The 24,591-nt window shown below is 44.7% G+C and overlaps 1 protein-coding gene across 5 annotated transcripts in view; it reads left to right on the top strand.

The window, feature by feature from the left end:
- The window catches only part of SCAF8 (SR-related CTD associated factor 8), a 227,983-nt gene that overhangs the window by 168,872 nt on the left and 34,520 nt on the right, over positions 1 to 24,591 (top strand). For 3 of the 5 annotated variants that reach the window (XR_007724858.1, XR_007724855.1, XM_050786783.1), the window contains one exon: positions 4,517 to 20,417. The exons of the other annotated variants lie outside the window; for them this stretch is intronic. The gene's annotated coding sequence lies outside the window, so the exon portion shown is untranslated. Of the gene's footprint in view, positions 1 to 4,516; positions 20,418 to 24,591 lie in introns of those variants that run through there. 5 annotated transcript variants of the gene reach the window in all.

Genomic DNA, 24,591 nt, shown 5'->3' with positions numbered 1-24,591 from the left:
CTGGGCCCTCATCAAGACAGTCTCAACTGGGCATGTGGCTCACGCCTGTAATCCCAGCACTCTGGGGGGCTGAGGCAGGTGGATCACCTGAGGTCAGGAGTTCAAGACCAGCCTGGCCAACATGCTGAAACCTCATCTCTTCTAAAAATACAAAAAAGCCGGGCGTGGTGGTGCACATCTGTAATCCCAGCTACTTGGGAGGATGAGGCACAAGAATCACTTGAACCCAGGAGGTGGAGGTTGCAGTGAGCTGAGATCACACCGCTGCACTCCTCCCTGGGTGACAGAGTGAGACTCCATCTCAGAAAAAAACAGTCTCATGGGCTGCAGTGTAGGGTGACTGCCCAGATGTCTGGTTGTTGAGCTATGTAGGGGAAGCAGCCTTTGAAAGAAAAGGCATATAATTTTGGGGTCAGGCGTACTTAGCTTGAAATCCAGTCTCTGCCACTTTCTAGGTGTGTCATCTTGGCTAAGTTATTTAACCCCTTTGAACCTCAGGTTTTTCATTTGCAGTGTAAGTTTAATGAATACATCTAGGTTGGTGCAAAAGTAATCACGGTTTTGCCATTACTCCCCCGCCTTTTTTTTTTTTTTGAGACAGAGTCTTGCTCTATCACCCAGGCTGGAGCGCAGTGGCGCCATTTTGGCTCACTGCAACCTCTGCCTCCTGGGTTCAAGCGATTCTTCTGCCTCAGCCTCCCGAGTAGCTGGGATTACAGGCATGCACCACCACGCCCGGCTAATTTTTGTATTTTTAGTAGAGGCGGGGTTTCACCATGTTGGCCAGGCTGGTCTCAAACTCCTGACTTCATGATCTGTCCACTTCAGCCTCCCAAAGTGCTGAGATTACAGGCGTAAGCCACAGTGCCCAGCCGCCATTACTTTAAATGGCAAAAACCGCAATTACATTTGCACCAACCTAATACTTTTCAGGTCTGTTTGGCTGGATTAAACAAGCGATGTAAGTTACCTGACACCAGTGGACTCCCAGCCAGTGACATCTGTTTGAGCAGCACCTTCATTTCCATTTGCCTTCATTGTCATCCATTTTATGAAAGAATCACAGTACTATGCATTTAGAAACCAAGGACAGTTATAGCAAATCCATCGTTTATGGCAATTTGTGCTGCAGAAAACTGGTTATAAAATTTTTCATTTTCCTTCAGGTATTCTACCTCGACACTACCACTTCTCAAATTTATTTCAAAGACGTTTTATCCTTTGCACCATATTCCCTTTGAAAAGTAGGGATTTGGACCTCCTACTGTTTATTTACTATGAAATTAGAGCTAGTATTATGGGAGCTCAGTGCACACTGATAACTGCTTACAAAAGGTGATCCCTGACTCTGTGAGAATGCACTTCTTCACAAGAACTATAGCTGTGTATGGAGTTTGAAGTAAGCCCACCTGTTTGTCATGTCCCCTCAGCATGGATCTCTGATCCAGATACTTCACAGATCTCTGGAGTAGCTGAGTGAGTGTGTGTGAGAGACTAGGCTTTATTTATTTATTTATTTGTAGAGATAGGCTCCCTCTGTGTTGCCAGGTTGGTCTTGAACTCCTGGCCTCAAGCAGTCCTTCTGTTTCGGCTTCCCAAAGTGCTGGGATTATAGGCATGAGCCACTTGAGTAGGCTTTGAATGCAGCAGCTCATGCTGGGTTTGACCCCTCAAAATGGAGCTGCATAGCATATATAGTGTGTGTCTGCTTAGTGGCTCAGCATACGCCAAAACACCATGCACAATGGAGAAAGCAGGAACTGGGGATCGAAAGCTAATAGGCTCAGAATTCTAGCTCTGCTATTTGCCATGAGACACTGGGCAAAGCACATCTCTGACCCTCAGTTTCTTTCTTTGTGGAGAGAGTTATATCTATTTTGCAAGTCCTGATTATGCAGAGACATTGATCACATATCACGCAAGATCCAGTCGTCATGTTCTGTTATATCCATTTTGCAAGAATTCTTTATAAAGCCCTTAATATATGAGTGCCGATAGTAGTAATAACACTATGCAGAAGAGATGAAGAACATAGGAAATAATAAATTCATCAGTATTCAGTGTTGGGAGCAAGAGACAGTGTGTGTGTTCTGTTTTGTTATGTTTTGTTTTTTAAAAAAAACAAACAGCACTGGCCTTGGGCAGGTCATCTGAGCTCACTCATCTCAGCTGCCTCCCCACGCGGAAGCTGGCTCCCTTGTTGTAAGGACCAGAGCACAAACATGAGAAGCCTTTGCAAACTAAAGCACTCTCCAAGAGACACTGTCAAGCCATCATTTCCATGCCTCTGTACTGTTGCTTGCATTTCTACTTTTCAATACCCACCATCTTCAGCGAGGAATCATTTCACCTGTACTTGTAGCAATGCCATCAGGCACTTATGATATATACTAAATCATCCCAGAGGCCCGGCATGGTGGCTCACACCTGTAATCCCAGCACTTTGGGTGGCCGAGACAGGCAGATCACTTGAGGTCAGGAGTTCAAGACTAGCCTGGCCAACATGGTGAAACCCCGTCTCTACTAAAAATACAAAAAATAGCCAGGCATGGTGGTGCGTGCCTATAATCCCAGCTACTCAGGAGGCTGAGGCGGAAAAATCACTTGAACCCAGGGGACAGAAGTTGCAGTGAGCCGAGATCGCACCACTGCACTCCAGCCTGGGCGTCAGAGTGAGATCCTGTCTCAAAAACAACAACAACAGCAATAAAATCATCCCAGAAAGCCATGGTCATAAAAATACTTGCCAGAATCCCATAATAAATTTTACTTACATTTTAAGTTCATTTGTTGAAACAGAAACATTTATTTCTCTTACTTGGCAACAAAGAAACACACATTTAGTCTGTGTTAGTATATGTGCCTGTGTTTACAGATCATTTTACAGGTCCATAATTTGAGTGAATTTGTATCATTTTCTTTTTGTTCACCATTGTGATCTCTGTGCCTTTACTACATGAATACCAATTTGCTGTGGACAACTGCCCGATCTGGTTACAACCTGGCAAATCTTATCCAGATTTAAGAAAATGACTCTGTAACTTTAGTCTTGTTGCTATTGACAGTCAAATGACTGAGTTTATCTTCATTGCCTTTTTCTTTCCTAGGTAGCTTTTAAGTCAGCTTGTTTAAGTCAGCTTTTAAGTTTGAAGAATAAACTCATTCACAAAACACTTAGAATAATCCAAAGTAATAGATGATATTTTGGCACCAGTTTTGTGTGGATCGTTCACACATTTCCCTCTATGCCAAAAGCACGGTAGAAAGATGAAAAATATTTCAGCCACCTCTCTTGTCACACATGACAACAGGATGCCTTAAAATATATGATGCTGGGTGCAATGGCTTACATCTGTAATCCCAGAAGTTTGGAAGGCCAAGGTGGGTGGATCACCTGAGGTCAGGAGTTCGAGATCAGCCTGGCCAAAATGGTGAAACCCCGTTTCTATTAAAAATACAAAACAATTAGATGGGCATGGTGGCGCGTGCCTGTAGTCCCGGCTACTCACGGGGCTGAGGCAAGAGAATCGCTTCAACCCAGAAGGCGGAGGTTGCAGTGAGCCGAGATTGTGCCCCTGCACTCCAGCCTGGGTGACAGAGCAAGGCTCCATCTCAAAAAAAAAAAGCATTCATTTTAGGGTGAGACTTAACTATGTTTAGGTCCCATCTCTGCTACCAGACATGTGTCTTGGTAGTTACTTGGCGTAGCTACTTTAACGAGTCCAACTAGTTGAATTATATAACAAGATAGTAGGCTCCTACAGAACGCTTCCATGTCGTTATGCTTATGAATGTATTTTTCAACTTTTATATGATTATTTCTTAATTTAAGAAAGCCAGCAGGGACCAAAAAAAGACACTTCTTTGACCTTAAGACGGCAAAAGATGTGAAAACATGGAGATGTGTATTTTCAGAATTTTGTAGCCATCACACATTTAAGATTTTAATGGACTTCAAGATGCTAATAGATATTTTAAAATTTCTCTGGAAATTCACTTGGTTTTCAGCTCCAAGCTGAACAAGGACCACGGGCAGCCAGGTGTAGGTATTTTGTAAGCCGCAGCTTGAGATGGTCGTACCTGGTGATGCTCTGTAAGGAGCTAAGAAGGCAGGACCACACGATCCTATTAAAAGGTAGCACTGGATGGCCTTCTTTTTAGACATGCTCCACTGAAGCCTTTTAGTCTACATGGGAAGGAACCAAGGCCCAACAAGTTTAGGTGACTGTGTTAGTTATTGGCAGATTCATGTGTGGAGCCTGGGTCAGCTGACTTCCAGGACAGGGCTGTCTCCTGAACCATTCCGGCATTTGGAGAGCAATGAACACTGCATGACATGGTTCTTCCTGCTCTGTTGGAAGAAGGCATGGCATTTTAGAGCACAGAAATTCATCAAACATTGAAACATTTGCTGTTGTATTGACACCATCTTTTCTTTAGGAATGATCTTGGAAAAAACTAGGAAAAGTTATTCCATGGACCAGTGATGACCAGTTATTGTTCCTTTTGTCAACAGGCAAGATGATGATGAATGAAGTCCTGGCAGCTTCCTGTGTCCCAGGCCTTGTAGAAATAAATGAGACAGACGTGCTTCAAAGTTCTAATGTGCATCACATCGGATCTTGTTTAAGGAAGCGTTAAAAGGAACCCACCGTTACCTATTGAGAAGGCTCTGTGCTCTCAGGCATTGTTTCTGATTGAATCCAGAGGTTGCAAGCATGCCTCCCTGTATTACCTGTTGGAGCAGGTTTAATTTTATAAATTTTAAACACAAACTCTATGAGTTTCTAGTTCATAATTGTTCTTTTTGGGGATCCACTCAGATGAACAGTATTGCATCTGTAAGAGATACCCACTTCCACAGGACCAGATTTCATTGCAATATCAGTGGCAACAGACTCCATCTGTAGCATCATCCAGTACCAGTGACGGGAAGGACAGATGGCAAGGAAACCCTTCGGGGGGGAGAAAAAAACGTCATATTGTGTTGGACCTACAGATTACTAGAACCATAGCTTTAGTAAACCAAGGCTTTTTTTCTTGAACACAATCTCTGTAGACTGTGTAGTTCTGGATTGGTGGCTTTAATCCGTTATCATTAGGTATCTCCTTGAACTTTTTCAAACACTGAAAATCTTAAGCTTTCATTAAAAAAAAAAGTAAATGCAGCTTTCAGAAAATCCAGGATTCAGTACAGTCTTCCGAGTGTTTGACTTCAGCCTCCCTGTCCTGTAATTACCAACAGCAGGTACCCGGGTGGTAGACAAGAAGCCTTGCGGGATAGATAAGGAAATGAGGAGGAACAAACATATCACATGGTATCATAAACATACTTTATAAGTACATTTCTTATTAGCTTCTTCTTCGGGCAGAGATTATAAAAGTTTGCTGCAAGTATCCAGACCAGGATTTGTGTTTTGGAAATTATCAGTGTTCACAATACCTGCAGGGAAGAAAAAAATACAAAAACTCAAATATGAATACTGTTTACACCCAAAAGAACATTTTTATCATTCTTTTCTTTGTTTTTGGCTCTGTCAAAAATTAAAGTGCTTGGAATGCTGTAGTCTGTGATCTCTTGAAATTTAATCAATGAGAACCTAGCATTTTCACAGTATGCTGTCACTTTGGACATTCATAATAAAAATTGAAACTAATTTTGGTTGTTAGTCATTTATTTTGCTGTGTAGCTTAGTGCATCTTTTGTGGTCTGTCTGTGCCTAGTAACTGAGCAGTCTGTGTGTATAGAGATGTAGAGATACATTCATAGTTGAAGCCTTTCACTGTTGTTTTCTATATTTGAACAACCACTCTTTTTATTTATTGAAAGGCCAAGAGATTTTTGAATGCCAAGGCCTTTTTGAATATGCATTCTATAACACGGATTAAAATTAATTCCTGAGGATTATATCTAAGCTTTCTTGAGTTTCTCCTTACAGCAGATTTTCTATTAAATTGATTATAATTGTATTTTCTATGACAAGTAGTAAGTAGAAAACTAGAGAAGGCTATAGGTAATATAGTGGCAATTACAGGCTTTTCAATAGGATCTTTATTTGTTTGATTCTCTGCCTGGTAGTGTTGGAATATTGTTTTATGTATTCCATCATACTGCAGTAAGAAATAAAACAGCTCCAAAGAAACACAGACATGTGAGCCTATGTAGAAACTTAGATCTTGCTTGGCACCTGTACCAAATTTGATATGGCAATGAGAAAAGATCCCTTTCCTTCTATTCTTTTGTAACTAAACCTGCAATTGGCAAACATCCATCTAGCTCCCACTTCCCACCCCGTCAAGCCCCCACCTCCCACAAAGGAACAGTATGGATTTGTGACTAACTTCACCATTCTTGTGCACATATGAGCAAATGATTTGGGAAATTAAATGGGGAAAAAAAATAGAAGTTTCTGAGGTTCTTTTCGGTGGATAGGGTGAGAGGAGAAATAGAATAGCAAATGAAGTTAAAAGAGGATCATTCCTTCAGCACTGGGTGCATATGCAGTCAGCACTTAGCTGGAGGTGCTTTTCCAATGACCAGGTGCACACGAAGGCCCATCTGTTGGAAGAGTAATCTTTTTAAAATCCCAAGGCAGCATAATAGGGGCAGAGGTTGATGCTTTTGTTCCCTGGATGAATTCCCTTTTCAGAAGCTCCTGCTCCCCTCGACCTGAGCATCTGGACAGGCTCTCTGTGTGAATCGGCATGAATATTGAACAGTCCCCACTCCATCCCTGCTTCAGTCCATGGCAAAGGAAAGCTTTCAAAAGTCACCGTCCTCCAGGGACTCGAAGCATTTCGAGCTGGTTTTTAAAACAGTATTAAGTGACTTTGACAAACTGAAGCTATTTGGTATTTGCACAATTAGAAAGAATCCCCCATGGGGGTTGTTTGGCTTTGTGAGTAAATGCTGGCCTCTCACTTGAATTCCAATACAGAGATCTCATTCAAATGAGATGGGTGGTCTTAGGCAATTTCTTTGTGGTTAATAAATTCCTCATGGGGGGGGAAAACTATTTCAGAATGGCCTCCGCAAAGGAATTACACATAGATGATTACTTTTATCCAGAGTAATTTGTGTTTTAAATGATTTTAAAGTATAAGCAGTTAAGAAAGTCATGAAATTTGATGCTTTAGAAGAATGCCTCCTTTCATTCATTATTAATGATTTCCCCAAATCCACTATTTCTGCATCTATGTATGAAAATTGAAGAACATTCCAGACTATGGTGGTGGCATCAAATCCAATCATTTTTATAACTGGGCTTTCCTTTGGAGGACTCTTTAAAGGTTACAGAGAGAGGCAGCTTGGCGCAGTGTGTAGACTGGCACAGTGTGTAGACTGGCTCATAGTTACTGTTTTATAGATGTTTTCTGTACCTTTTAGTATCTGTGAAAAATATTATATTTACTCCTTTTATTTCTTCTGAGGCACACATCTCTTTCAAAAACTTTTTTAAATATCATAGAAATATATTCTATCTGTGAGCTATAAGGAAATAAAATGATGCTCATTTTCATCCATTCTTAATTATTTCAAAACTAAATCATTTCTCAATCCTATAAGATATAAATCAATTGCCTATTATTGTAGATGACTTAGGAAAGAAGATTGTAAACTAGAAAAAATATACTTGCATTTTTAGTCCAAACTTTTAAAACTACAAGTTCAAGTACTGTATTCAGATATATTTTCTAAAAAGATATCATTCATAAAATTAATGCAAATTTTAAAATCCACTAAAGGATCCATAGTGCTAGAAATAAATGTGGCTTTCAGATGGCCGTGACTCTCAGCTTGCACAACTGGGAAAAAGCCTGAATATGCCTCTTGTTAATTTTGTCCGCTTGATCATGGGATGGGAAGAATATTACTGAGTGGAAGCAATTGCTATTGCAAAGATGTTTTGCAAAGCTTTATGAAGACTGTGGCAAATGTTATCTTGTATCTCAAGGGACCTTGTGTGGAGAGTTGCACTGATATTTAGAAGTTCCCACACACGGTGTCACACAGGCCAAGAGCCACAGCAGTCAGAAATGCAAGGGGGACCTCCCTGCTTCTTACAGCATCATTCCCACCCTTTCATTACAACAGAAAAGGAAAAAGCTAACGAGGAAAAGGAAGTAACTTTTGCCAGAAATGTCCATGCAATTGCGGGCTTTCTTTCCCCTGTGTAATGTGAGTGCAGAAATGTCCATGCGCTAGAGGGTTTTCTTTTTTTTTTTTTTTTTTCTTTAAATGGAGTCTCACTCTGTGGCCCAGGCTGGAGTGCAATGGCGTGATCTCGGTTCACTGCAACCTCCACCTCCCAGGTTCAAGCAATTCTCCTGCCTCAGCCTCCCAAGTAGCTGGGATTACAGGCACCTGCCACCATGCCTGGCTAATTTTTGTATTTTTAGTAGAGATGGAGTTTCACCATGTTGGCCAGGCTGGTCTTGAACTCCTGACCACAGGTGGTCCACCCGCCTCGGCCTCCCAAAGTGCTGGGATTACAGACATGAACCACCACACTCAGCCCAAGGGCTTTCTTTATCCTGTGTGATGTGAGTGCACTCACAAGTACACATAGCATGGGACTGGAGGCCATAAGCAGAGTGACTAGAATCCTCTTAGGCCACAAAAAAGCAAAACTCTCAAAGGTGAGGCCTGGCTGGGGACTGCCAGGAGAGCGCAGGGACCAAGAGGCCAGCTCTGGGTTCTGCAACACGAGCTGGGCTCCAGTGCCCCAGAAAGTGATTCCCAGGTTCTCACCTCATGTACGGCAGGTGTGGCCACAACCGAAGCCCCACCTCCTTCACACTGACTCCAGGTCCTGTGCTTGTTTTTTTTTATTAGAATCTTGCAAATTTGTCTCCAAATACCAATATTCCTTCATTCATCCAACACGTATGTATCTAGTGCTTACTGAATACACAGTGCGGTGCTTGAGATCAGAGATGGAACAGTGCATTAAAATTATGCTTGAGCACGTCAGTAGAACGTGCATGTTCAATGGGAATACGGGTGTGTACTGCAGCTTAAGCACAAGATGAATGCAAAGGAAGCTCACAGAGGCAGATGCAAATCAGTAGTTTTCCTAAAAATGACTTGTTCTTTATTAGCTCAACTTGCCACTATCATAAAAAAGAAAATAGTTCTTACTGTTTAGTCTTTTGCTGTTTCCTAGCCAGTAACACATTTATAGTTTTATTTGGATTGGAGAACCAAGAGATTATATTGACATATACTAGTGAACGCCTCTTTTCTAAACCCTGAAACTCTAGCAAGGATACAGGTCCCACCATCCATGAATGCTGCCGTTGAATTCAACATGAGAAGTGACCCGTTTCATCTGTAAAGGGGGTGGGGGAACTCAAAATACTTTCAAACACAAGGACTTTGGCTTTACAACGTTTGGAAAATTACAGACAGAACACAAGAAACTATTTATATCAAACCAAAAGAATTCAGAGTTTCTCAAGAGATCTCTTATTAAAAAAAAAAAATGTGTATTTCATGGAATAAGGATAGACTATGGCAAGAGAATGGGATAGAAAGAAAGTTATTCTTTTCTGAACTTGGTTTGGTTTTGCTGGGGCCATCTTAGCAGTACACAGAAACAATGTTAGTTTTCCCAGATCCCCGTCACAATGAACAGTTGCATAGAAGTAGGGTTGATTGAATGTTTTCAGTCTAGTTGTATCTGACTTAGAAAGATGTTATCATTAAATACAAAAGGAGAAACTAAAGCCAATAGATAATCGGAGAATTGTGGATTTAATTCAGCATTAGCTGCTATCTTTTTCTCAGGCAGAAGGATACATCAGATCTAAGTACAGGAATTTAACTAAATGGAATGTCAGATTTATGGTTTCCTTTGGAAATCCAGACATCTCTGTCCAGATGTGAAGACTGTAGAGAATACATGTTGTTTAAAGCAGATTATTAACTTGAATAAGTACAAGCATGACCACCCCCAAATCATTTGCTAATCATTGTTTCTTTGACTTCAGTCAAGACACAAGCAATAACGTTCCTTCCATTCAACTAAAATCCTACTTAATTCCAAGTAAACGTAATAATTCCTCAGTATGCTCAATCAGACCATCAAAACCTTCGAGCTGAGGATCCCCAAGATATTACAGCAACAGACTATTTTCTAGCATAGTTGGGGCTTAAGGTTTTTCCAATGGATCTCCAGTTTTTCAGGAATTTGAATACATTTTTTAAATGCACTAACGTAAATGCTCTACTGGATATAATCCTAACAGTCTTTGCTGTTGCAAAGGCCACCAGGACCTTAAGGTGCTCCGGGTCTAGGTTAATGCCCATAGGGTTCACCATGCTGGACTGGGGGCCGCAGCAGCACCAGGCACAGAGCTCAGTTCATAAAGCACCAGCTTCTAACATAAATTGACATTAACGACAGTCACTCTCCTCCCAAGGACAGAGCAAAAAGGAAACCCACTTAAGAGAACAGATGCAGTTAGTGTATTTTAGCTCATCCCTTAAACAGTCACTAAACACCGGCATCCCATTGGATTTGTCTGTGCTTACATCAAGGAAGTTTCTTCTCTTACCAAATTCCTTCCATCACCCGTAAAGAAAGCACATTCCTTCACTCAGGTGCGTCTCCTCAGCTCCTCTTAGCTCAGTCTTCAGTTTGCTGCTTCTTTATTCCTTGCCCTTGGTTTCCACTTGGATTATTTGGTAAATGTGTGTTGCTGAAGATGCTTGCCATTGCTTCCAGGGTTGGTCCCAAACGTGTCTGCATATTAGAATCACCTGGGAAGCTTCAACAATCCTGAATCCTATGTCCCTTCCGCAAAGATTATGACTGCTAGAGTGTGCCCTGGGCATTGGGAGTTTTAGAGGCTCTCCTGGTGGATTCTAATATGCAAACAAGTTTGGGAATCCCTGGGCTACAGGGAAGAAAGGAAAGGTTTCGAAGTGCTGGGCCTCCTGTGGGTTGTGTGATTTGGAGCAAGTCATCTAACCCTGCCCAGCCTTGGTTTCTCTGTGTGATAAAGACAGTTGTGCCGGCAGTTTTCCCATCTGCATAATGAAAACCATGTTTACATGAGGTGGTTAGTAATACTACATGTAATGGGTTTGGCACAGGCTGGGCACTCGGGAAATGATAGCCATCATGCATCCCTAAGGTAAAATAAAGGCAAGGAAACACTGCGAATGATTAAGTGAGGTCAGTTTAATGGAAACGAAAACAAGTAGGTGACAGCCAGGCTCTCTGTCACATGGGATGTGGTTTCTTTCCCTGAGACAATTGAATTGTTCATCTATTTCTAGCTTGTTGGAAAGAATGTTACCACCTTATACTCAGAGATAAGGCTATTGTGTTCATCTGTTTTTCCAGGGTGGGGTGGGTCTGCCCAGGGCTTTGTGAACAGGATCTGCCTGGTAGATAAATCTGAGGGGTATTGGGAAGTGGACTCTTTGGCAAGGACTGATTGATTTCATGAGTTTGGTGGGTACATGGCTGATCACACGTCACTGGGGTGAATGTGACTCCTATACTCAGACTTGGGGAAAGATAGAAAGTCTATCTCATTTTGTTCTTGGTGAGTGGTCTCTTATGGTGGCACAATAAGGGGAGATTGGTGGTGTGTTAGAATCAGAGAGAGAGAGAATGTCAGAGCTGAAAGAAACTTAGATCATCACCGGAGCCCCAGGAGTTCTTAACAGTGAACGCTCTGAGATTATAGGAAACACCTTCAACATATTTAACATTTTCTTTGATGAGGGCCATGGCTTCTTGTCTGATTCAATAAGAGCTTGCTAGCCCTCCAATACCAAAGAATCGAGTTTATGAATAAGGAAACAGTCAAAGGAACTGTTTAAAGCCACGTGGGCAGTTAGAAGCAAAACAGGACTAGAACTCAGGTGACCACAGTTTTCCCCAACCTCTACTCCCCCAGTTTTATAGCAAGTCTTAAGGATTAACTGTGGCAAGGGACTGTTTAAGCCACAGGTTCAACTAGTTCACTGGATAATCACAGCCCCAAGCAGACGGTGCTGGCATGCTACCAAATGAGGTTTCCATTTTTCTTTAGCTAAGGACATTGTGTCTCCTGAAGGTACTCGGAAGAAGGTAGAACTTCTGTTGCTGTTTGGAAATTCTCATTATTTTAACCTACAGTGAAACATCAGTCAGGATTTTGGGGGCTAACAGGAATCTGGACAGACATAAAGGAATTTAAACCACAAGTGCAGTCCGGGTGCGTTGGCTCATGCTTGTAATCCCAGCACTTTGGGAGGCCGAGGCAGGCAGATCACCTGAGGTTGGGAGTTCGAGACCAGCCTGACCAACATGGAGAAACCCTGTCTCTACTGAAAATACAAAATTAGCCGGGCGTGGGTGGCATATACCTGTAGTCCCAGCTACTCGGGAGGCTGAGGCAGGAGGATCGCTTGAATCCCAGAGGCGGAGGTTGCGGTGAGCGGAGATTGCATCGTTGCACTCCAGCCTGGGCAACAAGAGCAAAACTCCGTCTCAAAAAAACAAAACAAAACAAAACAAAAAAACACTTCAACAACAACAAAAAAACCCATAAGTGCAAAGTAGGCAAAGGCCTAAAAAATAACAAAGATAGTTTGTATGTCCTGTTTCTTTCTTTACTGTAATTTTCATGTAGGCTCAAGAGGTATGTAAAGTTTTGGCAGAATAAAGGAACTTTACAACCATCCGCAGGAGTCTATTTAACCCTGAGCTCTACAACATTTTTGGGATCCGTGGTGTTTTAATTGTGTTCATTTAAAATGTATCCATTTTTTTTAATAGATCACATCTAATTTGTGCCAGACACTGTCTAGCACCAGAAATACAGCAATGTACAAAACAAAGCCTCTGCTTTCATAGGGGTTTTTATCTTGTGGGAAGAGAAGGACAGTGACATTCATGTAATATTTTGGTTGAACGTGAGTGCCATAAAGAACAGAGCCGGGCAGGGAGGATGAAATGGACAGCAGTGGGGGTGCCATGGCTAATATTTCATATGTGATGGTGAGGGAAGACCTCACTGGGGAGGTCTGTTTGCATAGAGTTCAGAAGGATAAAGGAAGGAAGCCATGGTTGATCACTGAAAAAATGAAAGGGCGTATGAGTTCATTCGGCTGTTTGGCACGACTGGGTCAGTTTCAGTGGTTTATGGTATACTGGTTTTCTTCCTCATTGGCCCAAGAACATTTGTGGGTTTTGTTTTGGTTTTGTTTTTGTTTTTTGAGACAGAGTTTCACTCTTGTTGGCCAGGCTGGAGTGCAATTGCACGATCTCAGCTCACTGCAACCTCCGCCTCCCATGTTCAAGCGATTCTCCTGCCTCAGCCTCCTGAGTAGTTGGAATTACAGGCACCCACCACCACGCCCCCACCACCATGCCTGGCTAATTTTTTTGTATTTTTAGTAGAGATGGGGTTTCACCACGTTGGTCAGGCTGGTCTCGAACTCCTGACCTCAGGTGATCCGCCCCCCTCGACCTCCCAAAGTGCTGCAATTACATGCGTGAGCCACCGCGCCTGGCCCCAGGAACATTTTAAAGACCACTTAGAGTTCAGCTTTGTTGCAAGGAGGCTGTGCTGAGTTGGTGGGAGCAGCACTATTGTGAGTTCCATGCATTGCTGGGAGAGCTGGTACTATGTGGGTGTCTGTAAGCAGGAACAGGACTGGCTTTGGAGTCACCACATGAAACTGTGTCTCACATCCACCTCTCCCATCACGAGCTCTGTGACCATGGCATGTTATTTTATTTTATTTTTTTCAGATGGAGTCTGGCTCTGTCGCCCAGGCCAGAGTGCAGTGGCACCATCTCGGCTCACTGCAACCCCCGCCTCCTAGGTTCAAATGATTCTGTGCCTCAGAGTCCCAAGTAGCTGGGACTACAGGCACCCACCACCATGCCCAGCTAATTTTTGTATTTTTAGTTGAGATGGGGTCTCACCATGTTGCCCAGGCTGGTCTCGAAGTCCTGAGTTCAGATGATCTGCCCGCCTCAGCCTCCCTAGATGGTGAGATTACAGGCGTGAACCACCGTGCCCGGCTGGCATGTTATTTTAATTCTTTACACATCTCTAAAATGAAGAGAATGATAATGCCTCCCTCACAGCGTTGTTGGGAGAATTATATCAGATGGATACGTTTGAAGTCTCAGCTCATGGCCTGTGACAAAATGCATCTTCAGTAAATGTCAATAGTCAGTGCAGCGGCAGCTGGAACAGTGCAGTGAGGGTGTGACCCAAAGGTGTGTCCGGCTCTTGGGTTTTGTTCAGAACTCACTCACCTCCTGCAGTCCATCTGTGGCCACTGGAGAGTCCACGACTGTGATACTCGTAGGGACAAAAGATGAGTTTGATCTTTGTGTTCCGTGCAGTGCTCTTTACATGTGGTAAGGGATAGAGAAGCATTTGATGGAGAAGTGAATTATTGACTAAAATTCATCTGGGAAAGAGACAAAGTAGAGAAAGTTTTCCAATAAAGGAAAATGTCTTATTAAAGTCTCAGGAAATGAATTGCTTTTTATTTAATATTTCCTTAAAGTTGTTTTTGTTTGTTTTTTTTTTTTTTTTGAGACAGAGTTTCGCTCTTGTCACCCAGGCTAGAGTGTGGTGTCGTGATCTCAGCTCACTGCAACCTCTGCTTCCTGGGTTCAAGCGATTCTTGTGCCTTAGTCTCTTGAGTAGCTGGGACTACCAGTGGGGGCCACAACGCCTGGCTAATTTTGAATTTGAATTTTTTTAGTAGAGATGGGGTTTCACCATGTTGGCCAGGCTGGTCTCAAACTCCTGACCTCAAGTGATCCACCTGCCTTGGCCTTCCAAAATGCTGGGATTACAGGTGTGAGCCACTGTGCCTGGCCTCCCTAATGTTTTTTAATGATTGTTTCAAATTCCATTTTTACAATAATGAGAGTCGTATTAAAAAGAAGGAAGGGCCGGGCACGGTGGCTCATGCCTGTAATCCTAGCACTTTGGGAGGCCGAGGTGAGCGGATCACTTGAGCCCAGGAGTTCAAAACCAGCCTGGGCAATATGTCAAAACTCCGTCAGTATAAAAAAATGCAAAAATTAGTCAGGCGTGGTGGTAGACGCCTGTAGTTCTAGCTACTTAGGAGGCTGAAGTCGGGGGATACTGAGCCTAGGAGGTCGAGGCTGTAGTGAGCCATGATTGTGCCACTACACTCCAGCCTGGGTGACAGAGTAAAACCCTGTCTCAAATTAAAAAGTTGAAAAACAAGAAAATAAAAATGAAGTAAAAAAAATTTTAAAGTAAGGATCAGTAACAGCCCTTTTATTATAGTAGTTTTGAATTTCAGAGGTAAAATGTGCCTGGTATAGGCACATATATAGTGGTCCCTAATATATGTCTATATTTGAGACAGGGTCTCACTCTGTTGCACGGACCTGAGTGCAGTGGTGCAATCACAACTCACTGTAGCCTTCACCTCCTGGGCTCAAGCAACCCTCTTGCCTCAGTCTCCCGAGTCAGGGGGATTGCTTGAAGCCGGGAGTTTGAGACCAACTTGGGTGAAAAGAGAGACCTCATTTCTACAAAAAATACAAAATCATTAGCTGGGCCTTATGTTTAACCAAAATACACCTTGTGGCAGAATCACAGAGGCGAGTGACAAACTGCCTCCTCCTAAATGACAACCAGGGTTAATTAAGTTACTGAGGCTTGGTTTTAATAATTTCCACTTACAAGGAATTTTTGAAAAAAAATTTTTAATTTTTCTTTTTTTTTTGAGACAGGGTCTCACTCTGTTGCCCAGGCTGGAGTGCAGTGGCACAAACACAGCTCACTGTAGCCTCGACCTCCTGGCCTCGAGCAGTCCTCCCACCTCAGCCTCCCAAGCAACAGGGACTATAGGTGTGCACCACCATGGCCCGCTAATTTTTTTACTTTTTGTAGAGACAGAGTCTCCCTTTGTCGCCCAGATTGGCCTTGAACTATTGGGCCCAAGCCATCCTCCTGCCTCAGCCTCCCAAAGTGCTGGAATTACAGGCGTGAACCACATTCAAGGAACTTTCAGATGCTGAGATGGAAAGTGGTGTGGGAGCTCCAAGTACCTTGTTATGATTTTTAAAAGCCCCAGAGGAGATTGGCCTTGAGGGGACAGAAACTTCCTAGCATTACAAGGACCTCTGGCTTGAAGCACGGTGGGGAGGGGACCCTGATTTCCCAGACAGGAGGCCCAGCGTGCCTGTCGAGGACAGCCTGCAGGGAACCTGAGGGACTGTAAGCCACTGCCTGACTGTCTCAGGATCATGCCAGTGAAAAGGTGTCATTCAAGCCAGATCCATTTCAGGCATTCGTTACCAGGACTGTGACAAGTCTTGGACTGATGGTGAGGGAACGAATGCCCATTTTAGACGCAGCCATTGGCATGTTTGCACGAAGCGTGGCGCAAAGGCAGCGTTCTGCACTTTCTTGCTGTTTCTGCATGGACTTCCGTTTCTCAGCATGGCTGTCAGGAGGCACCTGGCAGCAGTTTGCATCTAGGGAGCTCTTCTTACCCTCAAGAAGCCCTGGTTTTTCCTTTCCTTTCACAGGACAAAGCCTCCTTGTATATTAGGGACCCAGAGAGGACACGGATTTCGAATCCTTAGAGGATGCTGAAAAGCTTGCCTTGAGTCTATATATATATATCTTTTTTTTTTTTTTTTTACTGATTTACATGTCACATTTTCCTCTTGTATCTACTCATTCTAGTGCAGAGAAATATTTGGAAAGTGGAAAGTGGGACGAGAGAAGGGGAAATAGAGGGCCCAGGGCCACACACCTGGGAGTAATCAGATCCGCTGTGTCCGCAGCTCCTCCTTCGCATCAGCTGTGCTGCCCGCGCTTGCTTCCTGACGACTTTAGGTTTGGGATTTCCACCATCTTTAGAGAATCCACATGTTTGTGTGGGAAAGATGGTGCAGTGACCGCGTCAGATCTGAAGAAAGATGCATGCTAATTTAATGGGATTCAATTCAATTTTTATTTTTATGGAAGTCATCTGCTCACAACGTCACTCACCCAAAACCCAGGACCAGCCCTCCTCTCTGTCCTTATCAACAGTCTGGGTATGGCAAGCATGACTTACTCATGAAATTCACAGAGTCCCTGGCTCAGGGAGCTGGCCGATCCCTCAGAAGACCTTAATAAAAATGCAAATGGCCTTGACTCATTTTTAAAATGTGCCCACAAAAACAGAATGGAAGTTCTTGGGTTAAGTGCCAGATGATTGGTCCCTGAAACAATTCCTCATCCCCTCCCCACTAGGGAAGAGAATGGGGAAAGTAACTGGCGAGTGGGGGATGTGGGCCACTTTGGGGTAACTGACCTCACCAGAGACCAGCCTTCTACAAAAGTGGGCTCAGGATGGAGGGCACCAGGACTGGGGCTTTTTCTGTGAGAGAAGGCACTGTGTCTCACCCCACCCTCCTCACACAAACTCAGCTAGTGGCACAAACACACAAAAGAATAGCTCTTATTCCTTTTAGATATTAATAGCATTTTAGATATGTTTCCTCACTTACTCCTTAAAACAGGTCTGCGAGGGTTCTCTCTCATAGGCTGGTGGGATTTAGAAATGGAGGGTAACTTGTCCTGTGTCTCGGCTAGTGGAAGCTGGGGGGACTGGAGCTGAGCCCCATGTCTGTGCACCTACGGACCTTCCAGCCTGGGATCACCCAGACACAACCTGAGGGAAGGACAGGTCAACAGCTGGAGGTGTGAGCACCCGAGGCTCAGAGCCAGAATAGGCCAGGAGCTGGGTGAAGGGGGAAGGCCTTCACATGCTGGAGGAAGTTCCCAGCCAAAACTTCCTCTTCTGAGAGGCCAGATATCTGGGCAGTCCGGAAGAGGAAATGACGAATGAGTTGTTGATAAAAAATGGTCAAACCCAGGGAATCTCAGATGCCCTTTCTCATTCTTGGGCTGCATCGAGTAGACAAAAAGGTAGCCCAGGAATTCCACCTCGGGCTCCAGGTGCTGCAGTTCTCAGGGAGGTGTTGGGGAACTGGGGACCAGACCAAAGGTCTCTGTAGGATGTCTGATCTCTCCTCTGGTAGGAAGGCCGTTGGTGGGAGTGTTTCCACTAAAAGCAAGAGAGCTGAAGAGTTGATGAGGTGGAGTGGGAAGAGGGGGCAGAACAAAATCTGAGTACCAGGTGGGTCATTTATTCAACCTTCAACAAATATTGATGAGGCACTGGAATATAGCTCATGAACAAGCACAGACTGTTACTCATGGGACATATGTTTTAATGCATGAGCAACATGCATGTCTTGTATATTCTAATAGGAAAAGTGACCAAGAAATGGATAAAATGGGGCCAGGCACAGTGGCTTATGCCTATAATCTCAGCATTTTGGGAGGCCATGGCAGGTAGATTGCTTGAGTCCAGGACTTCAAGACTAGCATGAGCAACATAGCAAAACCTTGTCTCTATGAAAATTTGTTTTAAAAAATTAGCTGAGTGTGGTGGTACATGCCTGTAATACCAGCTACTCAGGAGGCTGAGGCAGGAGGATCATCAGAGCCTAGGAAGTGGACATTGCAGTGAACCTAGATTGTACCACTGCACTCCAGCCTGGGCCACAGAGCAAGACCCTGTCTCAAAAACAAACACAAAAACAAAAACAAGAATGATTGACTGGGCACAGTGGCTCACGCCTATAATCCCAGCACTTTGGGAGGCCAAGGCAGGTGGATCACCTGAGATCAGGAGGTCGAGACCAGCCTGGCCAACATGGTGAAACCCTGTCTCTACAAAAATACAAAAAATTCACTCGGCGTAGTGGCAGGTGCCTGTAACCCCAGGTACTCCGGGGGCTGAGGCAGGAGAATCACTCGAACCTGGGAGGTGGAGGTTGCAGTGAGCCAAGATTGTGCCATTGTACTCCTGCCTGGATGACAAGAGTGAAACTCTGTCTCAAAAAAAACAAAAGAATGATAAAATAATTTCAAGTTTTAATAAGTGCAATGATGAAAACAAACAAGAGGCTGAAGGCCTGAGGAATTTTAAGAGAGAGAATGATGTCTTTAGCCTCAATAGGACTTCCTGGAGGGCCAGGTATAGAGGTTGCGAGGAGGGAAGAGTCAAAGATGACTCCCCAGTTTCCTACGGGCTGGGCATGGCGCCGTTTTCTGAGACAAGGAAGCACTCATCAAAGCAAAGGAGCCCTGTGGTGGTCATCTGGGGGGTCTTGAAGAGCCAGGGGGATGAGCGCATGGTATCCTTTGGATGCACTGGTCAGGGGCGATGTAGGGAAACACAGAGATGGAAGCTCTGCCAAGAATTAATCCAGTGAGGTTTGTTAGATAAAGCCCTCAGCACAGTGCTAGGAACATGGTGATGACTCAATACATGGTAGCTGCTTTTCTGTTAGGAACGGGCCAGACTCCTGATAAGAGCCAGGATGGAATAGACAGAATAGGAAAGGACAGGGTGAGGCATGCCAGGCAACCTGGGTCTCTCTGATAAGTGCTGTGTGTCCTCTGAGGATCACCAAGGGAAAACTAGAAAGCGGGTCAGGATGGAGTGGGGTTTCCCTCCCTGCGCACCTGCAATGGGGCCTAGGCATCCCTCGGCGCAGGGAGGCACATGTGTTCTCCAGGCTGGAGGCACAGGCTGGAAGCTTCTGGATCTGACTCTCGCCTGCAGCTGCTCCAGCAGCATTTGAGCACAGTAGGGGGCTGGGTCTTGCTGTCCTCAACATTAGCAAGCCAGGGAGCAGTTCCCTCACACTGTTAAGCTCCTTCCCATGGAGGAGATTTTCTCCAGAAGATTCCTTCCGCAGGGGCGTCTGCGGTTTCCCTTCCTGTTTGATCCCCGTTCCCCCTCCCTTTGCTCAGCTCCCCCGACCTCTCAGACACAGGACAGTGACAACACAACACACAATGTGACCTGCCGAGGCCAAAAGGTTTTCTGTCATTCCAATTATTCCTGTATCAGAATACACATGCAATTAAAAACTTTTCCTTTTTAAAACTTATAAGTTGAAAGAGGACCTTGGTCTAAAATCTTTGCTCTCAAAATAGATTTCTACTGACTGGAGTCGGACCCAGATGAGCTCTATAGAGTCAGACACTTTATCATGGGGAAGAGCACTAATATTAGAAATCTGAGGCTGGGCGCAGTGGCTCACGCCTGTACCCAGCACTTTGAGAGGCCGAGGCAGATGAATCATCTGAGGTCAGGAGTTCGAGACCAGCCTGGCCAACATGGTGAAACCCCGCCTCTACTAAAAATACAAAAATTAGCCGGGGGTAGTGGCGTATACCTGTAATCCCAGCTACTCAGGAGGCTGAGGCAGGAGAATTGCTTGAACCCAGGAGGTGGAGGTTGCAGTGAGCTGAGATCATGCTATTGCACTCCAGCCTAGGCAACATAGTGGGACTCTGTCTCAAAAAAAAAAAAAAAAAAAGAAAGAAAGAAAGGAAGGAAGGAAAAGAAAAGAAAAAGAACTCTGCAGTGCCAGTTTTCTGATCAGAAAAGGGATAATTATATTTACCTACTTCATAGGATGTCAGCTGTAATTATTGAAAGTTAATTTTTTAAAAATAGAACTTGGTATTTCCTGCCAGTGCTTTTGAACTTCAGACTATCTCTTCTCTTTCTCTCACACACACACACAGACACACACAGACACACAGACACACACACACACACACACACACACACACTTCCTTTCCTCAGGAGACCACAGACAGCATTTCCACAAGCCTCACGAGCAATCCTAATGAAAACGCCTCAAGGTGGCTGTGATACAAAAGCCAAGGAGGCTTTGAGTAACACATTCCTAATTTTAAAAGCTTCTGGCTTATCACCTTCCCTTTTAAGTTTCCTATCCAGGGCGGATCAAGATCTGAAAAGATGTCGTGGTGAGACCGCTGGGAAATGCTATGCATAGCTTCTGTTTTCACCTCTGGGATCTTCCCAGGCCTTCCCAGGTCCTAAGAGGAAGGTGGGATGATGCAGTCTCCTGCTGTAGTTCGGCCTCAGCAGGAGAGAGAAGTCCAGCTGGTCACCAGCACACTGCTCCTCTCTACCCTGTAAGCCCGCTGTGCCTCCAAGTCGGCTCACCTTTAAAGCCGGCTGAGCCACTCTCAGTAGAGGGATTGGTAGCCTGTTCTGTAGCAAGGACATGGGGGGAGTCTGGATTCCCCACATGGGACAACATCTGGTACTCTCTGGAACCTTCTACATGTCCCCCAAGCATCCCTGCTACCTAGGTGAAGACTTCCGGGTCAGAAGTGTTACCCAGCACAGAGCTTGCTTCTCGCCCGGAAGCCAATGCGATGGTACCAGATGATAAGAAAAGATAAAACTGTATTGTGAACTGACTGGCCAGGGGACAGCAAACAGTGCTCAAGTCTGTTCCCCGATCGGGGGTGGCGCGAGCCTTTGTGGACTTTCTAACCAGTCCCAGGTGATGCCATGGCAGCGGGTCTGCCAGGCTTGTGGTGGGAAGTCAGGGGGTTAAAGCTTTTCCCTTTGCCCATGCCCGGGCAATTCTGGTTCTGCATCACTGTAACACGGTTAATGTTACACCTGGAATGGTTAATCAGTTGAACTGCGTTCGGGTTACAGAAGCACTTGGAGTGGTCAATAGGTAAGCCTCAAAGAGGTTTCACAAAACCACACATCTAAGATGGGGGGCTTGCTGATGTTTTCGAGCAGCAGTTCTGACTTTTTCCCCACCCAGGTACTTTTTCTTTTCCTCTTCTCTTCTCTTTCTTTTTCTTTTCCTGAGCTTATGGCAGCTAGGACCACAGGTGCGTGCCACCATGCCTGGCTAAATTTTAAAATTTTAAAATTTTTTGTAGATACAGGGTCTCCCTATGTTGCCCAGCTACTCTCGAACTCCTGGCCTCAAGTGATCCTCCCACCTTGACTTCTCAAAGTGTTGGGATTACGGGCGTGAGTCACTGGGCGTGAGCCACTGCACCCGGCCCTCACCCAGTTACTCTTACTGGCAAAGGAGAAAAATAAATCCCCTGTCCTCCGGGCCAGGGGCAGAGCAGAGATTTGCCAAAAGCATGAAATAGCTTGTTTTATCACAAACTCCTGTGTGGCCATAAAACTATGTGTGAACTTTACCCTTTATTCCTGCATATAGATTTGTTTTCATATACAAGTCATGATTTGTACTCTATCAAACTACTTAACTCTCCCACTGCACCTCCTAGGAATTTTTAAATAAAATTGAGGCTATGGGAGGATGCTTGGGGTTTGTCCTACAGCTACATGTGACCTGATGTTCCCCAGCTCACACTTGGGGAAGAAGCATCAGTGGTGGCCCTGAGCTGTCCCTGGGCCTGCCCTGCCCAATTGCACAGGGTGCTGGGCAAAGTTATTTCTGCCATGCCCTGCTGGGACTTCCAGACAACTCCTGACTGCACGGTGGTGTTTGAGCTTCCAAGACTCTCTCTGGTCTTGTCATCATCTCCATCCTCCCATGTGGGTGCTTCCTTTTGGGTGTTTTCCTAACAGCACCATTGCATCTGTTGGAAAATGAGGTCGTCACCTCTCTGCCTCTTGTTCCTTCGCGTTTCTCCAATATTGTTCAAGTCTTGCAGACTTTCCTGCCAGTTTCCCAGCTTTGTTTGCCATTTCAGTGTTCTGGCCAGAGGTGGAGACCTAAGCCCAACAAGTAAACAAACAAAAACAAATAGATGACTCAGAGCTGACCAAAGAGGTTTGCAACAGCATTACCTCGGGGACAGCATTACCTCGGGGGCTGCAGGTTCAAAGGAGTAAGCATGACTTCTGTTCTGCTGCGAGGCTGGTAGTTAGGGGAAGTTTGGAACAAGATCACCAATCTCAACAGAATGTGGTCCTTCCACATTTCCAGCAACAAGTCAGAGAGGCAGCCTCACCATAGCTTAGGGCAGAGAGTGGCCGTGGGAACTGTGCCGGTAGCTTTGGTTGAACCATGAAAATCGGGCAAGTGACTTAATCAGCTCATCCTCTGAACTGACTGTGCTCGTTCAAGTATCATATGCACAACACCTTAAATCTGCTGTTGTTTTAAGTGAGCAGACAATGCCCTGAATGATGGTTTAAAAAAAATCAGAAAAAAATGTATTTTTTTTTCTAAACTAAAGTTGAAAGAGTATAATAATCAGGGACACAAAAAGCAGATTTAGTGATTTTTTTTTTTTTTTTTTGGGTGGTGTCCTGCTCATTAGAGTCCTTTTTTTTTTCAAGACAGAGTCTTGCTCTGTTGCCCAGGCTGGAATGCAGTGGCGCAATCTTGGCTCACTGCAACCTCCGCCTCCCAGGTTCTAGCGATTCTCCTGCCTCAGCCTCCCGAGTAGCTGGGATTACAGGTGCGCGACCCCATGCCCAGCTACTTTTTGTGTTCTTTTTTTTTTTTTTTTTTTTTTTGAGACGGAGTCTTGCTCTGTCGCCCAGGCTGGAGTGCAATGGCCGGATCTCAGCTCACTGCAAGCTCCGCCTCCTGGGTTTACGTCATTCTCCTGCCTCAGCCTCCTGAGTAGCTGGGACTACAGGCGCCCGCCACCTCGCCCAGCTAGTTTTTTTGTATTTTTTAGTAGAGACGGGGTTTCACTGTGTTAGCCAGGATGGTCTCGATCTCCTGACCTCGTGATCCGCCCGTCTCGGCCTCCCAAAGTGCTGGGATTACAGGCTTGAGCCACCGCGCCCGGCCTTTTTGTGTTCTTGATAGAAAAGGGTTCACCATGTTGGCCAGGCTGATCTCTTGATCTGCCGGCTTGGCCTCCCAAAGAGCTGGAATTACAAGCGTGAGCCACCGTCCCTGGCCCCATTAGAGTCTTATAATCATGGATAGTATCAGTAGCATCGGCACCCACAAAGGCTCCCTCTGCACTGGATCCTGTGCTCAAGGCTCTATGTGCATTTTATTACTTAATTATCTTCACAACCCTCTGAAGTAGATTCTCTTATCACCCTAATTTTGCACATGGCTTAAACTTAAAGGGATTAAAAAACTTCCCCAAGGCTGGGGAAGTTGGGGCTTCTACCTGTAATCCCGGCACTTTGGGAGGCTTAGGCAGGTGAATCACTGGAGCCCAGGAGTTCAAGACCAGTCTGGGCAATGTGGCAGAAACCTCCATCTCCATACCAAAAAATTGCAAAATTAGCCTGGTGTAGTGGTATATGCCTGTGGTCCCAGCTACTTGGGAGGCTGAGGTGGGAGGATCACTTGAGCCCAGGGGGCAAGGCTGCAGTGGGCTGTGATTGTGCCACGGCACTCTCAAACAAACAAAAACCTTCCCCAAGTTCACGCAAACTGCGAAGTGTCAGAATCAGTCTCTAAGCTCTGGTGCCTCTGATCAGGAGTCTTTCTCTTGACCACTGTGTGACACATCCACACCCACCAGCTGTGTCTCTGGAGAAAGCTTACCTTTCCGTGTTCAAGATAAGGAACAATATCTAAAACGAACAGAAGCACCGGAATGCTGGAGTCATATTGTCTTTCTGATTGTTAGTGTATTTGTAGCTTTGTATTACTTTGTATTTAAGGAAGACATTTAGTGAGGTACTGTGTTTTGTTTTTTGTTTTTGCTTTTGCTTTTATTCTGCTAGAGATTATCTTGACTTTCAGGAGTTAGAACTCGCTTCTA

Source organism: Macaca thibetana, chromosome 4 (genome assembly GCF_024542745.1).
Source record: "Macaca thibetana thibetana isolate TM-01 chromosome 4, ASM2454274v1, whole genome shotgun sequence".
Taxonomy (NCBI): domain Eukaryota; kingdom Metazoa; phylum Chordata; class Mammalia; order Primates; family Cercopithecidae; genus Macaca; species Macaca thibetana.
This window is presented reverse-complemented; position numbering and strand designations above follow the sequence as displayed.